This window comes from Diceros bicornis, chromosome 23, assembly GCF_020826845.1.
Source record: "Diceros bicornis minor isolate mBicDic1 chromosome 23, mDicBic1.mat.cur, whole genome shotgun sequence".
In the NCBI taxonomy this organism is placed as follows: domain Eukaryota; kingdom Metazoa; phylum Chordata; class Mammalia; order Perissodactyla; family Rhinocerotidae; genus Diceros; species Diceros bicornis.
Genome location: NC_080762.1, coordinates 21,755,556 through 21,778,989, shown reverse-complemented (window position 1 = coordinate 21,778,989; position 23,434 = coordinate 21,755,556).

Genomic DNA, 23,434 nt, shown 5'->3' with positions numbered 1-23,434 from the left:
CTTTTCCACAAAACCGTCTAAATTTCTTTGCCACTTATTGAATTTATAGCTGATTCTTTCAAAGCTGACTTTCACCTTGACCCGCAGACAATAGCAGAATATGAATTTTTTGGAAGGCGATAGGACTGTCTTCCTTAGACAAAGTCTGCGTCTCACCAAGAACGACTTTAAGAAATGTTGCCAATCTAATGCACATGGTTAAAGTAACTTCCCCACGACCCTTTTTTTTCTTTCTTTTGATTTGTTTTTCTTGGCTTACTGCATTTGCCTCTAGCAGTTATTGAATCCTGTGCCACTCAAATCTTTCCAAAGATTGCAAAAATGTGCATCTCAAAATAGCCTTCTTGTGCTGTGGTGAAACCTGGCTTCAGACAGACACTGGGGCCCGCAGTGAGGTAACGGATGGAAGAGATTCCAACAAAGCACCGCCAGGGAGCAGCATTTCTGAGTGGTACAAACCCTGTGGAAAATGGCAGTATATACAGCTGGCCCTTTGAAGAACAATTACTCCTTCAAGGCCCTGTGCAGGCATTTCAAACAGTGGCTACTAGGCAGGCTTGGCGTAGTTTAGGCTCAATTACAGCTAGGATTATCTTATTTCTGAGTAACTGAGAGAAAGCAGGAATTGGGCGTCTCTCTTCATATAGGTTTTATTTTTTATTTTTATTTTTGGTGAGGAAGATTGGCCCTGAGCTAACATCTGTGCCCATCTTTCTCTACTTTATATGTGGGATGCTGCCACAGCATGGCTTGATAAGCAGTGCATAGGTCGATGCCTGGGATCTGAACCTGCGAACCCTGGGCCACCGAAGCAGAGCACGTGAACTTCACCACTACGCCAGGAGACTGGCTCCTATTTTTTATGAACGAAACGACAACGAATATAAGGAACTGCAGTAACAGCAAAGAGCATAGTTTCTTCTAAAATGAGGATGATATTAGAACACCCCAGATCGGGACATATTGTCTGACAAGAGGTCAGAATATCAGAAAATGGAAGTGTTTTCGTTAAGTAGCCCCTAAATCATTTAATTTCATGGATAAGCAAGATTTTTTTAAAGGATTAAAAGGAAGCCAAATCCCCAGGTAGAAATATATAGTCCTATCACCTACGTAATCGTCGTCATCTCTGTGTTTTATAGTCAGAGAGGCTGCGCTCCAGCCAGGGATTTTTAAAGTGTGGTTCCTGGCTCAGCTACATCAGAATCACCTGGGTTGATGATTTGAAATAAAGATTCCCAGGCGCCAAGACTCTGGAGGTGGGACTGGGGATCTGAATTTTTTAGCAGTTGACCTGATTCTTCCGCTCACTAATGCCCTCTGCTCTTTCGATGAAGGCCACAGTAGTTTTAAGAGCTCTACAGCTCAACTCTCCGCTGGAGAGACGCGTCTCGTTTCTCCCAGCCGATGTCACCCTCAGCCTGCTGCTGCTAACTGCTGGCTCCCCACCTGCTGTCTGCCTGGCGGCTCTGCTCTCTCTGGTTACACAGTGGAGAGCAGCTGTGGGCTCCTGTGTCCTTCACCTCCTCTCCCTCCAGGTCCAGGCTTAGATCTTGCATTTCTTTTTTACAAGCACATCCTCTTTTCCTTAATGGGGGCAATCAGTTAAAATCTCACCTTAAACAAAACAAAAAATCACCTTCACTAAACTGTGTCAAAGCAGGTTTTAAGCAGCCTTTTGAGCCACTGATTCAGACAACAAAAAGGAAGTCAGTGGCAGCTGGGTCCTGTGCCAGTGGGGCTTTCTTGTCCTTTCACACTTAAAGAGACATCCATCGAGCTAAGATCAATTTTACTTTTTCTTTTTTTAATTTACAAAAAGAGAGCGATATCTTATTAACCAAATTAAACTACTTTTGTTCTTGGAGTTTTATTCTTGTAGCATTTACAGAAATGTGTTAAGAGCTCAGCAGTAAGGTTTATGGATTGGTTATCATCGTGGATGAATTTACCTTGTAATAAATTTACAACCGAGAAACCTGATTTGACTTCAGTTCCAAAAAAATAATGAAGGGCACTTGGATTTTGGATCTCCACCCATATCTTGTATGGTTCACTAAAAATAGATCACAACCTAGAAGTTAGGATTCCTGGGCCAGCTTCCACTTATTACCCACTTCTTGGTATTTATGGAACTAGTCATTTCCCAAATATTTCAGCTCCACTTTTCCAGTCTTTAGAAGAAAAAAAGAAAATAGCAGTAACAACTAGAGAATTTCATCTCCTTCAGAGATTTCGTGGGGAAACAAGAGAGTGAAGAAAGCAAATGGAAATATTAGAATTGGGGAAAATGTAAGGAAAAGCCAAAACTGAATCAGAATAGCAGGTGACGAGAGGGGAAAAGGTGGTCCAGAGGACAAGTGTCTCACTAGAGAGCACGTAAGCTGAATAGCATGCGACCCTTTAAGAAATAAATGTTTTAAGTCGGTTTTGATAGAGGACAACATAAAAATATGGACACGTTACAAAAAGGGACATGCCAAGACTATGAACAAATTTTAATGAAAATAGAAATGGATTACCTTTTATTATCACATCAGAGTCCACCAACTATAGGAAGCAGATTTTTTACGAGAAGAATATTCTTCACAGCCTCTTTTGAAGATGACATATACGTATTTCATTCTATATTAAATCTCATACACAAAAATAAATTAGATGAAATTCGTTTCTATACGCACAACCTGACACCCTTAGAAATCTGAATCTTATGCCAACTTAGAGCAAAAAGCAAAATTGGGAAATTATAGTATAAGAAAAGACCATGAGGAAAGAAGGCCAAATTGAGTCTTTAGAAGGACCGAGAGACTTCTGGCATGCATACGTCTACATGGTTTACTCCATAGTCCGTGTTAGTCACCCTCTGGAAGTAGAGACCCCAGACTAGTTGACTTGGTGGTAGGAGTTCTTTTCACTGGCAGTAGCTTTCTTTTTTTTTTTTTGCTAGAAGTTTCATCTCTTTTCTTTCCTGTTATAGAGTGAAACGGAAGCCTGCTAGCACAACACATCTATCCACATGACTCTGACATAGTAGCCTGCATTTCCCAGTTCATACCACCCTCCTTTCAGAGAGTTATTTCTCATTGCATTCTGAAGACAACAGACCCTTAGTGGTAATCCGTACAGATCCTAGCATGGTGACAGGCAGTCTGCTCAGAACTTGCCCTTCTGTCTCCAGCCGCAAGGTAGTTCAAACAAAACACTTGGCCACCATTGGAGAGGGACCTTGTGGGCATATCTTTCTCTTTTCTTGTGCATTTCATTGCCTATTATCACTCATAGAATATGAGCATGGCAGGATCAAGACACCACCCTCTGGTATTCCTGCCAGGAGGGAAAATATTTGGTTTTGAGCCTAGATCCCTGAGTTACGTCGTTGGACACCCCTCCTCTGTTATCTCAGTTTTGTTGCCTAAGGGGGAGAGCAGTGTTTGCTAAGGAAGAGGTGGCTGTTGCAACCATTTGGCTGGAACCTGAGGCCATTAGGAGTTCATCCATCTGTCAAGCCTGTGGAAGGAAGGAATATGAATGGAGGTGGCAGTTCTTGAAGAAGTGTGCCTTAGAACAGATACTTGAATCGCCAGTGGTGTGACATAGACCAAAGCGGTATTGGTACCAAGTGAGAGTGGGGCTTTGTCTTTGCAGACTTTTCCATTGTGGCTTGTTGCAGTGTTTTGAACAGCATGGATTTTATTTTTTAACAGCAATTTAGAATTCCTCCAGAATGGAGCACTTTGATAATAGCTCGTGTACCAAGGGAAAGTTCCCTTGTGAGTTTGTTTTGTTTTTTTAGGAAGCACAGCAGCCCCAATTGATTATTTCGCTCTATTTTTAGGGATACTCCCTCTCTAGAGATTCATTTTCAGGTGCCACGCTTTGTCTCTGCCTCTCTCAGTGTGAGGGAAGCTTTGCAATATGTTCCTGCGAGACTTCACAAAAGTGATAAATGAGATTTTCAATCTTCTCATTCAAACAGTAACAGCCTGAAAAGCCAAGAAGTGGAGTGAGGGGGTGGAGTTGAAGACGACAGATTGATGAAGATAAGGAGAAATGGATTTGGAAAGGGAGAGAGTAGCAAACCGAGGAAGAGTAGTAAAACCAGAAAAGCAATTCTAAATTAGATTTAGAAATGGCGGAATGACAAGGTGAAGTTTTCTATAGGGAGGAAATTGCTAGGCTGCCATGTTTGAGACAGCCTGGAATTTTTGAAACGTGAGAATTCAAGAAAGCTAGAAAAGGGTGATCCTTCCCTAAGAGGCAGGAATTGATCAGAGTGTCTGCAGAGGCAAGCTAGGGCAGCTTCTCTGGAGATATTTACTCAATTCTGGGTTATGATTTGATCAAAACAGCTTGTTTGTTTATAGAGAATTAATTGCACATCAAATATGTGAGTCATATTTAAAGTCATAGAGACCTGATCACCGAAGCCTTTGGCATGATCTTGAATTTCAAAAGACCCCTCATTCTTGGCTTCCTCAGGTTGCCTTACTTTTAGCTCTGTGGCTTGTGTTACCATCTCCATCTCTGCTGGCTCCTAAAAATAGCTTAGATAAGAATGATCAAATGATCCACTCCCTTCAAATCTCACTGTCTCACAATGCATCTTTCTCTTCACTCTAACCTAGGTGCTGGCAAGGTTAAAGGAAAAGCAATTGGAAATCTCCATGGGGACCTGATGGAGAGCATTGGTGTCCAGGTTCACTGGCTTTCTGGGCTTCCATGGGGTCTCTCCCTTTGTCTCTAGCAAGAAACCGTCAACTCACTTGCTTCCCCACTTCCAGTCCTGCTGTCCTCTGGAAAGTCTGATTGCCTTTGAATCTTATAGTGTCCAGGGCAAGAGAGCTAGACACTCTTTATCTCCCCACATAGCTCCAAGGTTTCTAGTGAGAATCAAATGAAATAATGTATAAAAATGCTTCGTAAAGCAGTAAAAGCACAACCCATATGTAGGTATGGTTATAGTATCATTCTTAAAAGTCTCACTTCATTGCTCCTTTTCTTGCTTGTATGTGTATGTGTCTCTCTCTCATGAGTGCACCCAGGTAAGCATATTTGCCACATTTCTGATGCCTTGTTTTAAATAAGTTCTTCCTACACCGTTGTAAAATTTTTATAGGGTTCAGATTCCAATTAGTACCATTGTGCATTTACAAATGATGGTCAACTCTTTAATATAAACAAAAGTTAAGGGCAACACATATTGAGCAGAAGAGACAGCGGAGAAAATGCCTTTATAATAAGCATCTTTTTTCATCAGCCTCAGCATTTTCAGAACAAATCGAATTCAGTAAACCCCATAAGGCCTAAAAATGAACTGTCTTATTTTTTAAGACAAAGATGAACTCCGTGTCAGGGTTGTGCAAGAATATTATTGCTATTTCTTTTATTATCATATATAGTACCTTTCCATTGAAAAGCCAAAGGCATTTTACAAAATCTGACAGTGATCCTTACAATGTCGCTCTGGGCTGAGTAGGCTTCATGGCAAACAATAAATAATAACTGCCCTTTATTTTGAAATGTCTCCTACAGAATGTATTAACGATGGATTGGGCAGTCGTGATTCATGAATTCTAAAGGAAGTTTATTTCATGGAAGTTAGAGAAGATGGTAGATTCCTATGCATCCCTTTCTATTGGAGTTGTGTTGACTCAAGAAGCTGGTTGCATCAGAACGACTCCAGTGCATTTGAAAAGTATCTCTCATAATTGCTAACATTTACTTAGCAATTTTCAATTTTAAATTGAAAGAAGTATAGACTATGATTATATTACATAAAATAAATATGGACCGATCATCCAATTTACTGACTTACTAAAGATCTGCAAACCAGATAACGCAGTTACCTATGGGCACGTCTTCTGATTGAGTTCTTCTGATTTAGTTATATTACTAGAGATGCCAATCACTCTGCCTGGCTAACTTCAGAGGCTCTGAGGCAAGTACCTCATCTTCAGGTCCTGTTGAAGGAAGAGTTCTGGGCAGTCATTTAGTACCATGTGTCCCTACCTCTCTTGGATGTATCTGGTTAGACTAGGATGGGCACCTGACCCAAAGGCAGTCAATATATGAGCTAGTGAGTGACTTGGGCACAAAAAGATACTCTGAGCCAATCGTATGGTCTTTCTTGGGCATTTCAAGTGGGATGTTCCAAGAGAATAAAGGAGGTAGCAATGGGGAGAGAAAATGAAAGGGAGTGAGGTATAGATAGGTCATGAGTGAGGTAAAACTCTACATGAGCTATAGTTATCAATGAGCAGACACTTCAAAACGAAGAGAAGAATCACAGATTGGAAAGGGAAGAAGCCAGTTCATAGGAAAAGAAAATAGAGAAGGCATTTGGAGAAGAGTCGGTGCTGTGTAAATTGTGGAGCACTGCAGCAAAGACGTACATACCACTGCTGAGGATTCCAGAAAAATCTTGGATTAAGACCTGCCCTTTAGTTTATTCTTTCCAAGGCTTGAGCATTGACCCGACACTGGCTCCTCTTTCTGTAAATCTGTGACATTCCTTTTCCTTTATCCCATTTATGTGTTCCTAATACCCTGACTCCTTTGAGTCAGTTTGGTTCTTTGTTCCTGGAAACCAAAAATTCCTTAGGACAGTGGCCCTCCAGCTTGATGTGGAATATCAGATATATTTGTTGCTAAGTGTCCACTTCACCAGTATATGAATGCAAGCCATAGTCACTCATTTAGAAAAAGAAAAAGAAAAAAAAGCTTCTTCCCAAGACATCCTCCAGTCATGTTTGAGTTCAATGTCTGCTCTGTAGATGATTCTTAAACAGGCTAATTGCATCTTTTAACTGCCAAGCAGGATTAGGTGCTAGCCTAATAAAAAGGCGTGAGGATGGGGGTGTTTATGCAACCTCAGTGCATTCTCTTACTAGCCAACTGTTTTGTCCTACCCAAGTACATTAGCATCAGAACACATGCTCAAAACACCTGACAATTTATGCTACGCTTTATTCTTCTCCCCAAACACTACTTCTAGAATTAGCTATTTCCTTTGGCCATCTAATATTCAAGAGCCGTGCAACCATCTCTCATTACCATTCTCTGGCTTCGATTAATGCTCTTTTTTTAATTACTAAGTATAGTTGTCACTACTGAAAAATAAAACTAGAAGGACTCATATTAAAATGTTCACCATTTTCATTAATGTTTACTCTCCTTGGTATTCTTTATTAAACAATTAAATTACTATCAGCAGACAATAATTGCAGGGTATAAAGTGCAAATGTCTATGATATCAAATAAGCATATTTTACTGATAGGATTTAATTTAAATGCTCACTGTTGATTGGTTCTTTCTCATAGAAAAAAAGATAACAGGGGTGCCTATTACATCCCACTTAGATTAATTAATGCATTATTCAAGAAATCCTGGTGGTGTCATGAGTTAATGGTATGGAAAGACAGTGATTTTTGAGCATATGGTCAGTGTGAAAGATAACTGCCCAGGAACAGAACAGACTAAGATCAAATGGTTTATTGTCTGTGAACAGTGACTTCTTGTCTCTTTAGACAAGGCAGCACTCCTGAGTCATGAGTAGCTGAAGTCCTTTACATTTCCTTGAGGAAGGGAATGGTTTGAGCATCAATAATTTCTCATGTTTTTCTCCACCAATGACCCTTTAAAAATTATTTTTCCTTCATGGATTCCTTGTTTCAAAAGAGTCTATCTTTCAAATATATTTATTTAGTTATTAATTTATTGAAAACTTTTATAAATTCAATATATATTTAACAGCCAATATAAGCTCCTGATTAGCATGAGAGAATGATCCTTAGCAAACTGACTTTATAGAATTTCAGTCAGTCTCAAAAAAATTTACCATTTTAGCTAGTTTGTGCCAACTTTTCTCCTAGAGTTTTTTTTTTTTTCCTGAGGAAGATTAGCCTTGAGCTAACATCTGTTGCCAATCCTCCCCTTTTTTGCTGAGTAAGATTGGCCCTGGGCTAACATCCGTGCCCATCTTCCTCTACTTTATATGGGATGCTGCCACAGCACGGCTTGATAAGCGGTGCATATGTCCGTGCCAGGGATCTGAACCTGAGACCTCGGGACTGCCGAAGCAGAGCATGGACTTAACCATTATGCCACCAGCCAGCTCATCTCCTAGAGTTTTTGAGATATTGAAAATCGTTCAGAAATTCCATCATCTTCTGATATTTCTAGAGAACACCAGGGTGGGAACAACATAGTCACCATCACTGTGGTCTTTCAGATTTCCCAGGGCAATTTTTTTTTTTTTTGGTGAGGAAGATTGTCTCTGAGCTAACATGTGTGCCAATCTTCCTCTATTTTGTGTGTAGGATGCCGCCACAGCATGATGAGCAGTGTGTAGGTCCACCCCCGGGATCCAAACCCGTGAACACTGGGCCACTGAGCGGAGTGTGTAAACTTAACCACTACACCACCAGGCTGGCCCCCCAGGGCAATCTTGATATCAAATTTTCATTTCCACTGTCAGCTCTGATTCGGGATTTTAATAATATGGTTGTTATATCTGTAGCCAATAGATCTTGTCCTTCTTCCTTGCTAACAGAACCTTGATTTGGTTAATTCTTCCTCAGGGGGCATCTGTTTTGGGGCAGCTGACCCCTCATCAACCACAAGGAAGACTAATAATTGGTTTCAGCCTTTTGTTCCTTTTTTTTTTTTTGTGAGGAAGATCAGCCCTGTGCTAACATCTGCCAATCCTCCTATTTTTTTGCTGAGGAAGACTGGCCCCGGGCCAACATCCGTGCCCATCCTCCTCCACTTTGTATGGGATGCCACCACAGCACGGCCTGCCAAGTGGTGCGTCGGTGTGTCCCCGGGATACAAACTGGCGAACCCCGGGCCACCGCAGCAGAGCGCGTGCACTTAACCACTTGAGTCACCAGGCTGGCCCCTCAGTCTTTTCTTCCTTTGTTTTTGATTGATTTAGTATGTATGCTACCTAGTTCTATCAATGAGAAATGAGAAGAAGTCTGCTGATTTAAATCAATCATGGTAAGTATACGACAAAAGTCTGACCAAGCAGAAGCCTAATGGGGAAGCTTTATGGAATGCTTTCTTCATTCTAAAAAAAAATGGAAGGAAGCAAAGATGTTTTCCTTTCCTTTTACCTTCCGTGTGGGGGTGCTGTATAGTAATGTGATGCCTGGAGCTGCTGCAGTCGTTTTGTGACCATGGGGAACAGTGGCAACCAGCAGGCTGGAAAGATGGAAAGAATCTTGGCCTGATGACTTGTTAAGCAGCTTTATTCACTAATTCTGGAACTTCTCTACCTCTGGATTTCTTTCTATGTGATGCAGCTTGTCACTTTTTGCCGCATTTTAAAGATATTTCTGTTCCTTGAAGCTGAAATTAATCCAACTGATACATCATATAAATAATTATAATTTTTAAAATATTAGCAATAAACAAATGTACTCATGGAATTTCCGAGTTGGGAGGGACTTCAAAGCTCATCTAGTCTAACCATCTAATTGTATTATGCAAATGTAAAATACAATGGGCAACCTATAGTTACTATTAGAAGATGTTATGACAGTAGGCTTGCCCTGATGCCCTGACATTGTCACAATGACCTAAGAGATGGCATATTGTCTATAAGAGGAGACCTGCTATGAACTGAATTGTATTCCCACAAATTCATATGTTGATGCCCTAACCCCAAATGTGACTATATTTGGAGACAGGGCCTTTAAAGGGGTAATTGAGGTTAAATAAGATTATAAGGATAGGGCCTTCATCCAATATGGCTGATGACCTCATAAAAAGAGGAAGAGACACCAGGGATGTGCAAGCAAAGGAAAGACCATGTGAGAACACAGCAGGAAGGTGCCTGTCTACAAGCCAAGAAGAGAGGCCTCAGGAGAAACTAAAGCTGTTGACACCTTGATCTTGAACTTCTAGCCTCCAGAACTGTGAGAAAATAAATTTCAGTTGTTTAAACCACCCAGTCTGTGGTATATTATTATGACAGCTCTAACAAATTAATATAAGATCCAGACAAAATTGCCTTAAATATAAGCAAATTTATCATCTCCTGTAACATTGAGAGTTCTAGAGTTAGGACAATTCTAGGGTTGATTAATTAACAGCTCACTAATGTGAACAAGGACCCAGGCTCTTTCCATTTTCCTGTTCTGCCGTTCTCAGCATATTGACTTCTAAACCCTAGGCTTGACTATGCATGGATGCAAGAGAGCTGTATCAGCTCAGCAAAGCATTACTTCTGCACACGGCTATATAAGACGCAGAGCACCCGGCTTCTCCTCATGCAAATCTGTTTAAGAGTGGAAAAAACTTCCCCAGGAGCCCCCCTACTAGTCCTCTCCTCACATCTTATTAGTCAAAATTGTGTCATATGCTTTTGCCTAAGTAATTCCTTTAAAAAGAATGGGATTACTGTGATTGGTTTAGATCAATTGTGATTCCCTCCCTGGGCCTGGGATGCTGCACAGCCTCCCCTGAAGCAGGTAGCCCCCTGGCCTCTGTTAACCAAGAACTATGGGACAGGGAGAGGGGATGAGTCTTGGATAGGCAACTAACAGGGTCCCTTTTGTGTGTTTAGTCCATTTTCTGCTTTGATCCAATTTACTAGCCTGGCACGTCTTGTCATATGTAAAATTACCAGGGCAGGGAAGGTAGGATTGCAAGTAACATCTCTTAAGACTATCTTGCTTTCTTTGACCTTATTCCACGCTTATTAAGCAGTTTTTGCTTGATTAATTAGGCTACCTAACTACCTTGATATCTGGTAGAAGTGCCCCGGATAGCCAACTGACATAATTAGTACATTAAAGAGGTGTATCACGTGTTATAAATTAATAACTTCGTGTTCTGACCTCACATAACAGTCCCGTGTGTGTAATTAGAGTAAATAATTTGTTCCTCATTTATTCAGCACTTCTTTGTGCTGGGTACTATTGCAGATCCTAGAAATTCAGAATTGAATAGGATTCCTGCTCCGAGGGCTTCTCTCTCAATTAGGAGCTCACAGTCTCAAAGGTAGCTATTATAGTTACCATTTAGGGAGCATGCGTCAGGCACTGGGGTAAGTACATTCCGTGTTTCACAAGCTTGCTCCTTGCTACCCTTCTGACCTCATTTCCTAGAATTATTTCCCTCACTCATTCTGCTCAAGCCACGCTGATCCATGAGCTCTTGAAGCAACAGTTTTGGGAAGAATCCCCAACCCGGAATACCTTTCCCCAGGTATCCTCATGGCTAATTCTCTCGTCTTTGAGAACTGACTTAAATGTTTATTCACAGAACAGCTTCACCAATCATTCTATTTAAATTTTCACCTTCCCAAAACATCCTATCCCCCTTCCTTGCTTAGTTTTTTTCCATAGCATTTACGACCGTATAACATACTATATATTTCATATATTGTTTTTATTTATTGCCTGTCTTCCCTTACCAGAATATAAGCTCTGTGAGGGCAGGGATTTTTATCAGTATCTCTAATGTCTACAATAGTACCTAACACGTAGTGGGATCTCAATAAACATGTTTATTGAATGAACAAATCATCTCCTATAAGTAGACCTGTTATTTTTATAAGTTGCTCTTGATTACAAAGCTAGTAAGTGGTGGAACCATAATTTGAACCCAAGTCTTTCCAATGATAAAGTACACTCTAAAATCCATATTATTTGAGTTTCTAGATCTGCAAAGCCAGGTACCAGACCGTGAATCATGGTAACCCTTGGAGAACCCTATCTCCGTGGAGACCTCATGCAGACAGAAACCACACCAGTAATTCAAAGAGGGAAAATTTAATATGAAGAATGGTTAACTTGTAAAAGGTAATTAACAACTAAAAGGAGCACAAAAGAACTCCATGAGGTAAAGAAGTAGTAACTACAGAAAGCAGCACCTACTCCTAGGCTGAGAGAGAGTGAACAAGGAAGGAACTTAGAAACTTAGAGGAAGCTCTTCCCTCACCCCAAGCCGAGCTTCAGAACCTCTGAGGAGAGGGTCCGCGCAGCCCACTGGTGCTGGAGAAACTTGCTGGAGGGTATAGATGGAGGCTGACCACTACCGGCCCTGCATGCTGAATCTGCTGACTACTGAGTGGAAATATCACACCAGAGGAAGGAAGGAAAATCCCTGCTTCCCGTGCCAGCCTTGCAGAGTCTGCAGAGTAGCTCTAGTGCCCTCTACTGGCAAAGCCTGATATGATCCAGCCAGCAAAAGAGATTTATAGGGACCCGTTCCAGTATCACACAGCAGGGCAAGGAAGGGTGGATTTGGAGCTACGAGGCAATCAATTAATAACTGGCCCACCATGTTAAGAACCCCTGTGAGGCCTTATGTAAGCAGTGAATCCGTGTTTGCTGCTGGCGTATCTGCGCCTGCTGTCTCTCATCTCCATAGCACGGAAAGTTCATTGTCTTATAACCTTAGATATTCTTGTATGTTTCCTTTCCACAGATGATTTGAGAACAGCTTCTCTAGTCTTTCTTGTCCGTCTGCACAGGACTCTCATGCAACCAGATGGAATGGCAGATGATTCAGCTGAAGAAAGCAATATTGTGGTTAATTTGGTCTGCTTCTCTTTTTTTCAAAATCAATTCCCTCCCAGTCTTACACGTATTTGAGGAAAGGAACATGGAGCTACTATCCCTGCTGTTCACATACACGGTACCATCAGTTTGATTTTCTAGGCCCCGGACTTCGTGGGCAGTCCCATTACGTCCAAGTATCTCTTATTGGGAAGTAGAGGCTCCTTCCCTCTGTGCGTGGACATGCAGGGATTTGTACTGTCCTCTTGAATAAGGCTATGAAAAGCCCCTGAAACTGCTCTTCATATTATTTTAATAAATGTCAATTTATTAAAGTTTCTCTTTTCCCCACTTATCAGATCTTTTGCCTGAAAATATAGCAGCCATGCTTCTCTAGTGGTTGCAATTTCATCTTGCTGAGGGTAAGGAATCAGGATATCACTTGATGTCCGCTCCTTTTAAGGCAGGCCACTTATAGTTTTGCTGCATGGGCATAATTTTACCCTTTTCAAAAGCAGCAGGGCTTGTGTCAGGGGAGAGGTGAAGTACATTAAAGACAATAGCCTTTCTGAGAGTCCGAACTGAACTACGGGGTGGGTCAGACAGTTTTCTAATTGGTTTGGATTTTCAGTCCATTAAAGGAAAGCTCTGATTACGTTTTACAGCAGGTCACTAGGCAAAAATCTGCTTCATCTGCACAACGGCTGTGGTGTCGTTTCATTTGACTACGTCATTGAAAGACACTTACTCTGTGCTAGGGAGCAGAAGCATCCTGTGGAGTGCCCCATTCTCCCAACCACATCAAAGCACTTTATACACCGCAGGACACTGGCTGATGTTTACTTATGCATTTCGTTACATCCAGCTTCGGCCTTGGATCTTGCAAACAACAGGGTGGGCTCTGCATTAAGAAAGCAGCAGTTACAGACTCTAGATCCCAATGTGATATGAATCTCCCAGAAATCTATGGCCCCTGCGTGGAAAGCCCAGACCTGTCAACTTTAATAGCTAGCTGAAGAATAAGAAGGAGAATCATGGTCCAGGAACATTGCAGTGCCCATTGGAAGGAAGGCATGCTCGCCTGTGGTTTATTATCTGAAATAGTCTTCAAATGACTGAAAAATGTCGGGGAGGGGAGAAAAACACCTAGGATTTTTAGAGCGATATACCTGTGAGCGTGGGGTTTTAGGATGGCACTCTGAAATGCCTGCTGTATGCATCTGTATCACTAAAAGTAATTACATTAAAAATCACTTCCACCTTGGAAAGACATCACCCACAGGTAAAGTAGACTTTTTTTGTCTTTCAATCCTTTGTGAAAAGAGATTTATCACATAGAATTCCAGTCCAAGAAGGCATTTGTTTTTAAGACGCCAGTCTGTCAGTGTTTTAAGATTTCAAAGGGAAAATATTGGTGGTTTCCTGTTCAAACTAAAAAGTCCAAACTAAAAGTTTTCTGGGACCAAAAAATGTATAAAAGGCATGCCTTTCCTTGACTAAAACTTATGTTCATTGCTAAACTCTGCTCTCCTTGAGGGTGGGAACCATGTCCTATTTATGTTGCCATCAAGGATGCCAACATAGCACAAACCTACAGTCGGCAATCAGTGAGTGACTGTGGAGGAAAAGAAGAGGAAGGAAGAAAGAAAAGGAAAGGAAGGAAGTGAACGAAGAGGAAAGAAGAGAAGGGAAACGTCAACCAGTGATGGAGAAAGAATGTCATAGAAAGGAAATTCTTCAAACCAGAGTGAGAGATGATGGCGGAGAGGGATCCTTTAAATGCTGGAGGTACGTTTCTCTTTCTTCCACCAAAAGGTTTCTTTCCTCTTTCGGGGTATTTTTCTCATCTTCCAACACATTTTAGGGGCTCCCCTCTGCCTTTCGTAGCTTCGTAGAATAGCTTTTTACTGTAGACAAGGAGCAACATGGGACACTGAGAAGTTTCGCCTGGGTTGCCCTTCCTGCCAGTGTCACAGTCCATCATGTGTGACCTGAGGGAAAGGCAGGCGTCTTTTTGTGGTTTAATGAGAATTATCCTCATGAGGCACATGGAGCTCAAGAAATATTTGTAAAGAAATTAAAGCTTTTTAGATTTAAAAAAAAAAGCCAAGTGGGGCCGGCCCGGTGGCGCAAGCGGTTAAGTGCGCGCGCTCCGCTGCGGCGGCCCGGGGTTCGCTGGTTCGGATCCCGGGCGCGCACCGAAGTACTGCTTGGTAAGCCATGCTGTGGCGGCGTCCCATATAAAGTGGAGGAAGATGGGCACCGATGTTAGCCCAGGGCCGTCTTCCTCAGCAAAAAAAGAGGAGGATTGGCGGATGTTAGCTCAGGGCTGATCTCCTCACAAAAAAAAAAAAAAAAAAAAAAAAAGCCAAGTAAGGGCAAAGTCTTATTAGAGATGATACACTCCATGCATATTACTCAGAACAGGGTCTTTTGTGGGCAATGTAATGATTTTTGACCTAATAACATTTTCATGATGCTAATTTAAAACATATTCTTAAAGCCTCAATTAAAAATAAACGCATGTCTTTGACTTTTATGTTTTAAAAGAAGGGTAATTTTAAGGGTATATTTGATTAATTACACTGCCCTTTTTCATAGACCTGATAATAAAAAACTGTGCACTTTTTTCCACACTTACAAAAATAATTACAGTACTTGATTTTAGAATAATTTTTCCTAGACCTTCATTCAAAACCAAATGATAACTTATAGTGAAACTATAACTATACAACATTAATTAGTTAGGATTTCCTCTTTGGAGTGACACTTCTTTGTGTGGCTTCAGAAAATAATAATAAATTAATCATTTTTAGGTGCTGGCTATATGACATGGGGTTATTGTTGTAGATTGAAATGAAAATAGAGCACCTTTCACATCCTAAAAGTCTGCAGCTTCTTCACAGACACTGTCTTCCAGGGATTCCCCTCTTGGTGAAGGGCATTATCAACCTCTCACAGCTCACACTGAAACCTGGGAGCCACCAGGGACTCTTCCTTTTACTCATTCTGCAATCCCATCAGTTATCAGTCTTGTAGATCCTCCTTCTTGTCATCTCCTCTCCATCCCCTCCTCTCATCCCCAGTACTACTGGAAGTTCACACTCTTATTAGCCTTTGCCTGGACTGGTGAGATTTTTTACGGCATATCCCCATCAGTAAACTGATGAGTTCAGACTCTCCAATATATTATTTTTTATATTTGATAAAATTAAATACATGTAGCATTTGTCTAATATTTTGTACATTATAAACATAAATTTAGGATGAGATAAAAATGAGCAAAACAACTTTTTTTGTGTGTGTGTGAAGAAGATCAGTCCTGAGCTACCATCCATGCCAATCCTCCTCTTTTGTTTTTTGCTGAGGAAGACTGGCCCTGGGCTAACATCTGTGCCCATCTTCCTCCACTTTATATGGGATGCTGCCACAGCATGGCCTGACAAGCGGTGCGTCGGTGCGCGCCCGGGATCCGAACCCAGGCCTCCAGCAGCGGAGCGTGCGCACTTAACCGCTACACCACGGGGCCAGCCCCAAAACAACTTTTTTAAAGTTGTGTTTATTAATGGCGCAAAAGCAATTTTCACACAAATTATAGAAATTTGTCAATGTACTTGATACTTTATCATTAAACATCTTACTTTTAAAAAATTATTGTAAGTAAACTTTTTATTTAATGACAACATACATGAAGAAAAGAGGAAAATTGTAGGTGTTCAGCTTGATGAATTTTCACAAAGTGAACATAGCCGTGTCACTGTGTAATTGAAATTAGGTCCAGGATATAGAACATTACCAGTACCCCAGAAGTTCCCTTGCGCCCTCTCCTAGTCACCACATCCCCCTCCCCCACTGCCAAGGATAACCACTAGACTGACCTCTGACAGCACAGTTGAGTTTTATTTGTTTTGAACTTTATATAAATGCAGTCAAATAGCATATCCTCCTGTGTCCAGCCTCTTTTGCTCAACATGGAGTTTCTGAGATTTATTCATATTTTGAGTAACGATATATTTTTTCATTCTCATTGCTTAAACATCTTACTAGTTTTGATGACTTCATGCTACCAATAGCTAACATCTCAAAGCACAATGTACAATTTGGGTAAGGTTTTTATTTATTGATATCAAACAATATTTCAAGTCAAGTTATGGATAATTTAGACTATTTTGGCCAACTTCTTCTTAGATCTATATGGCCATTGCTTTTAGCTCACAACGTGGTTGAGGAAGAGTTTGGGCTAGAAGAGGAGAAGCTTGAGCTCTGCCATTTTCTTGTGCTTGAATTATTCATGTTATCTACAATCTCATGTCTTTGTGCAGGAATTTTTTAAAAACCATGTGTTCATTTTGTGAGGTCTAGTTTAGTTTATATTAGATAATATAAGCCATAAATCCACTTAAATGGACACATGTTAGCTGAAATATGCAGTCTAAAGCATACGAGATGAGGGACACCCTGCCAACTCTTCCACATCGCAGAACTCTCTGTTCTTCTATCAGGATAAGGAGCATGTGGCCTTCTGGCATATGGACAAAGTGAAGCTCTCTGTGTTAATCCATATATTAAATGCTAGTAAACCTTTATTTTTTAGATGGCAATATAATCAACACATACCAACAGAAGTTCTGATATTTCCGTTCCATACCATAATAAATCAGCTTACACCCCTTCTAGGGTACATTCTTCCCACTTTGGAAACCATCGATCAAATAGATATATAGTCAAGTGCCGCATAATGACATTTTGGTCAACAACGGACCTCATATACAACAGTGGTCCCATGATTAGTACCACATAGCCTAGGTGTGTAGTAGGCTATCCCATCTGGGTTTGTGTAAGTACACTGGGTGACGTTCACACAATGATGAAATTGCCTAAGGACGCATTTCTCAGCAAGTATCCTCATCGTTAAGCGACACTTGACTGTAATGATGTCCTTCCAACTCTGCTAGCCTCTTATCCCACTTGAGTCTACCCTTCAAATATCTACTGGGGTCATATTTTTAAAATACATATCTAATTAAGGTATTTCCATGCTTGAAACTCTTCACTGCTTCCCCACCTCCTTCATTAGCTCTACAACTGCCTTCAGCCTACATCACCAAACTCTTCATTTCTGCCCTTTAAACTGAGTCCTCCCTTACCAACACTCCCCTGGCCATCCTCTAGTCATGCTAAACTGCTGGTTGTTACCTTAACACAAGCCATGCTGGTACAGGCCTCCTTACTTTTCTCATTTGGCTTTCTTGCCTAGAAAGCACTCTTGCAACTTGTCTGCAGGGTAAATGCTTTTTCATCTTTGCAACTTATCTTAAGAATCATTTTTTCCATGGAGTTTTTCCTTTTAGCAGTGGGATGTTAGCAACCATTTTGTGCAACAGGACTTTGCCTTCAAACTCCTGCCCCAGTTTCTGGTTCCAGCCCCTTCTCAAAAGGTACACTCTCAGTGATACCGAGCAATGGGCTCGCTCTGCTTGCCGTGATCTGAGCCAATTAATCACCAGTTAGAGATCAAGAAACAAAGTTTAATTAGATTAGCTGGCAAATTGGAAGACAGGTGACTAATGCCTCAAAGACCCATCTTCAAAGATTACAGAATTGTAAGGCAGTTATATAGGGAAAATGGGCAGTAAGGAGGGGGTCCAGGGATGTTGGTCTCTAGGCGTGACAGGTTCCAGGCATCACATTGTTCCATTCTTCTGTGAGCTGTGATGGATACCTTGTAGGTGTGTTTCCCGCCTGTGGTCAGCCTGTTCCTGGAGAGAAACTCATAGAACAAAGTTTTAATTTATCAAGCTATTGGGGAGTGCATACGTAAGCAGAGGCCATAAATCAGGAGAGCATGTGAATTTTTTGGAGTACGTGCAGAGCAGCGAGTAATCACACAGAGGAGGGGCTGGGCCATTTAGTGTAACAAGATGGCCTCACTTATGTTCACTTACATTGGTAGAAGTGATGGCTTTCAAATTATCAAATTTATCAGACTTATAAAAAGAACGTACTGGTCCTCAAACTTTAGGGTGCAACAAAATAATCTGGAAGGCTCTTAAAAACACAGATAGCTGGGCCTTACTCCCAGAGTTTCTAATTCAGTCTTGTGCACTACACAAAAACTTGTTCTAGAAACTTCTGTCAAGACTCCCTTGGTTTAATGTTGGCAGTAGTGGAGCAACCTGGTTGAGGTGTGGTTATGCACCACATTTGAAAGATTATATGCTAAATAAGGTTTCTCAACGGTAGCACTATTGATGTTTTAGGCCAGGTAATTCTTCGATGGGAGGCTATCCTCTGTCCTGTGCATTGTAGGATATTTAGTGGCACCCTTGGCCTCTCTCCACTAGTTGCAAGTAGCAATTCCACTCCCATCCCCACTCCTTCCTTCCTCCCAACCCCACCCCAGGCTGTAACAACCAAAAATATCTCCAGATGTAGCCAAATGCCCTGGGGGGGGGGGGTAAGGCAAAATCACCCCCAGTTGAGAAACACTGTGCTTGATTCATCACTTCTTAGCTGTGTGATGTTGGGCTAATCAGGCAATCTCTCTGTATTTTGATATTATTATCTGTCAAATGAGTATAATGACCCATTTTGAAGGGTTGTTGAATGGATTAAATAAGCTAATGTGTGAACGTTCCTAGCTGATCTGGCCTCAGGGTTGGGCTCACCTTAAAACTCAATATTCTCTTAGCTTCCAAACCCTAGAATATTATATTGCCTCATTTGCCTTTTTCTCCCTTTCATTGACTCATCTATTTCCTCTAGTCTGCTAATCCTTATGTTCTCCAAGGCTTGTTTTTAATAACCCCACTGGTTACTTTTGTGTAAATGACTCTATCTAAATCTCTAGGCCCAATGTCTTTCAGGCTCCCATTGTGTGACTACAATGGCCTGTTGGATATTTTGATTTGGATTTTTCTGCTTATACCTCACATTCAACACGTATAAAATGATTCCTTTTGTCTTGCTGATTTTCCTACTTAAATGAAATGCGTCATTACTCTTTTCTAAGTCAAATCAGTTCAGGGGTCCACATGGCCTGGTACAGGGATTGTGCCACATTTGAAGAAACAGCTGAGCGGTTAAAGTGAATTATAACTACTGAACTTCATTTCCTACTAAGTGTTTTGAGGAAACTACAAAAGAGTGTAGGGTGAGGAGAGAGTGCTTAATGCAGAGCTAGCATCTTCATAATCTTCTTTCCCACTTATTATTTCTCCAAATTCCCATTGCTTCTCCCTTCTCTGCTCTCTCACCTTTCATCTCGCCCAGATGTCCACGCGAGTTCTTTCCTTCCTCCTCCGTCATGCTAAGACAGTACCTCCTCATCCCCAAAGTGAGAGCATTTTGCTCTGGCCTGCCAGCCATGCCCATAGCTCCTGGAAAGTGGGTGCTCCCATAGTTCTCTGCTCTTCTGCACCCCACACTCCTGCTTCACTGAAACCCAGCATCCCCCCTGCCTCTGGGAAATTTCTTCTCTCACTCTGCCTCCTTTATTAGTGAGAAATCCTTAATGGAGGTATTCTGGCAAATAAAATTTCCCATCTTATGTGCAACTGAAAACACATGGGTTCAAATTCTTTGTCAACCTTCAATCTTCTCTTTCTCCATCTCTCAGCTCCAAGCAGTCACTAACTTCTATTGCTCTCTCCTTTGCGGTAATTTATGTATTCAACTCTATATTTTCTCTCCATCATCACTATCCTGGTTTATGAAACTATCATCTAAACCAGTAGCTCTCAAACTTGAGTGTTCATCAGTGTCGTCTGGAGGGCATCTTAATATACAGGTTCCTGGGTCCCAATCCCAGCATTTCTAATTTAGTAGGTCTTGGGTGGGACTTGAGAATTTACATTTCCCTAGTGGTGTTGATGATGCTGGTTGAGGACCACACATTGATCAAAACGGTGCTTTCCAACTTTAATGTTCATATGATATTAAAATGTTCTATGACACGTTAAATTGCATGTCAACCGTGGGGTCTGAAATTCTGCATTTCTGTCCAGCTCCCAAATGATGCAAACACTGCAGGTGTGCAGATCACATTCTAAGAAGCAGGGATCTCAAGCAGAGGTCCCAAATGCAAATTCTCACAGGGTCCAGGCATGCAATGTAAGTGAGTGACATAAGTGGCACAGTCTGGTGGTGTCCGTAGCAATCTGTAGAGCACAAGCCCCATCTAACAGGGACATTAATTATATACAAATATGGACCCTGTGCCATCAGATTTTTCAGGAGGATAGCATTGTATTACCTATTGGGCGCCATAGGTATGGTACCTGCAATGTAGAGCTTTTCAAGAACTGATGAAGTGAGTATAACCTAGAATAAAAAAAGGATTTTTGGCTTTAAAAACAAAACTGCAAATTAAAGTTGATAAATGTTTTATTTAAATGTCTGTGAACATCAAATGTTGTCAACTAATTAAATACAAATCAACTTCTAGACAGTTAGGTATAAGTTATATTTGGTGTGGAATTTGGCTTCCCTTGAGTATGTTTGATAGAGAGTAGAGTGAGTTCTACAAACTCAGTGTCTAGGCCCTAGGGACTGTGAAGGTCTTGAAACAGCCTTTCTGGAGAAGTTTGAAATTTAGGTTTTAATGGGAAATATTCCCATTTTAAATGTTGGCAACTTATTTTGAATTTTTAAACAACTATGTAGGCATTTGCAACAACATTGGATGGACCTTGAGGGTATTATGCTAAGCGAAATAAGTCAGACAGAGAAGGACAAATACTGCATGATATCACTTATATGTGGCATCTACAAAAGCTGAATTGTAGAAGTAGAGAGTAGAATGGTGGTTACTAGGGACTAAGGGGTGGGGAAATTGGGAAGATTTTGGTCAAAGGGTACAAACTCGCCACTAGAAGATGAATAAGTTCTGGAGATCTAATGCATAGCGTAGCGATTTTAGTCAACAATACTGCATTATATACCTCAAAGTTGCTAAGAGACTAGATGGTAAATGTTTTTACCACAAAAAAGAAATGATAATTATGTGACATGATAGAGGTGTTAACTAACAGTATGGTGGTTATCATATCGCAATACGTAAATGTATCAAATCAACGTGTAGTACGCCTTAAACTTACACAGTGTTGTATGTCAATTAAATCTCAATTGAAAAAAACGGATGTGGGCCCAATAAAATCTGTGGGCCGGACTGGGCCCTTGAGCTACTAGTGTATGCATTTGGTTTGATTGGCTTGGATTGAAATAGTCTTCTTACTGATTTCTCCACTTTCATTTTTTTTCCCCATCTTATTCACAGATCTCCCCTCAAACTTTGTAAATCATCAGTCCTTTTGTCTACAGCATGAAGTACAAATCGGTAAACCTGACATTAAAGAAATTGCGTCATTTTGCTCTTAATTACAGTTCCAACTTGATTTTTCGTTATGTCTGCTACAGGAATCCTGCACTGTGTTCAAGTTAGAAAAACCAGATGAATTCCAACCTCTAGATTTTTGTTGACACATTTTCCTTACTCTAGATGCCTGTATTTCTTCGTTTTTCCAATTCTTCTAGTAATTTCAAACTCACTTCATGTCTATGTTCTTAGTGAATTCTTTTTTGACCTTTACAGACCACTGTTACCTCTTTCTGAGATGTTTGTTGTCTTAGATTTGGTGCATAGTTTATGCTACTGGTTATTTTAATGCATGTTCTTAAGTGAGTTGGTTTTGTCTCTTCAATAAATGTATGGTGATGGTGAAAAATCTAGAGCAGTATAAGCTGCTTCAAAGTCTAGGAAATAAAGGAGTTAACACACTCATCAAAGAACCTACTTTCTTAAGCAGTAACTTATGCCCTTGAGTAATATCATGACACCAACATGGAGAGTCAATACCTAAAAATGGTCATTGATCCAACTGCTTGGGAACATTCCTATGACTGACGGAACTTTGGGCCAGATGTTCTGTTCAAAGCCAATGTATATTTTTAGAGTGAAAGTCTACGACAAGAAATACGGGACATTCATTTTTGTTCAGAAGCTTCTAGATATGCTCCTTTGTCTGCTTACACCTTCCCCAGGAGGCAGTACAGATGAGATATAGCCCTGACTTACCAAATTTTGTGTTGGATTGACTTTTTATTGCTCAGTCATGGTTCTTAATATCAGATTGTCTATCATACCGGAACATGTTTTTAGGCAAGTTGTAATCTATTATTTGTATTTAATAAAAATGGCTTCTCAGTACATAACAATTTCACATGTAGGCTACTGTCACCCAAACCTTCTAAGAATCTTTCTCTTGCGTCTGGATGTTAACATTGTGTGCTGGGACCGTCACTACCAGCATTTTCCCGACTTTGCCTTTTATATCTTTTACTCTGAATGTGAAATGCTCCCATGCTCTTTGTGGCAACTTAATCATGTTGTTGGCTTGTCCTTTTCGTCCTCCTCAGCTCTAACGTCTTCAAATGACATCTCTTATTACCTCTGTTAGTGAGAGCGGCCATATTTTTCCTGCAATCAGGCCAGTTCCCCTTAATGAAGGGGAGGTTTGTCCATTAGTATTCTCAGTTGGTTTCTAACAATAAAGCCTAATAGTTTTTTAGGATGGAAGTTAAACCAGCCAGTCTACGATTTTCTGAATCTAGAGCCTCCCTGGGCCTTTATTATCATTCCTTAATTTCAATTCCTCAAGAATTTCTCCTGAATTCTTGGCTGATGTTACTCCAATTAAATCGCCTGTCTGTTTAAATGTGGTGCTAAGAATTTGGCCAATCAGGACTTTTTAAAATGAGTTGACACTAATTTTGATGATGTGACCAGTAAATGTTGATGCTGAAATCTTGTTCATTCTCTTGTTTTATGAGCAAATGAGCTTTGTGAGGGACACAGAGATGGTTTCCACTGCCTGCTTCCAGAAGCTGATGTACTTCTGATCCCCTAAAGAGCAGTTTCAAATAA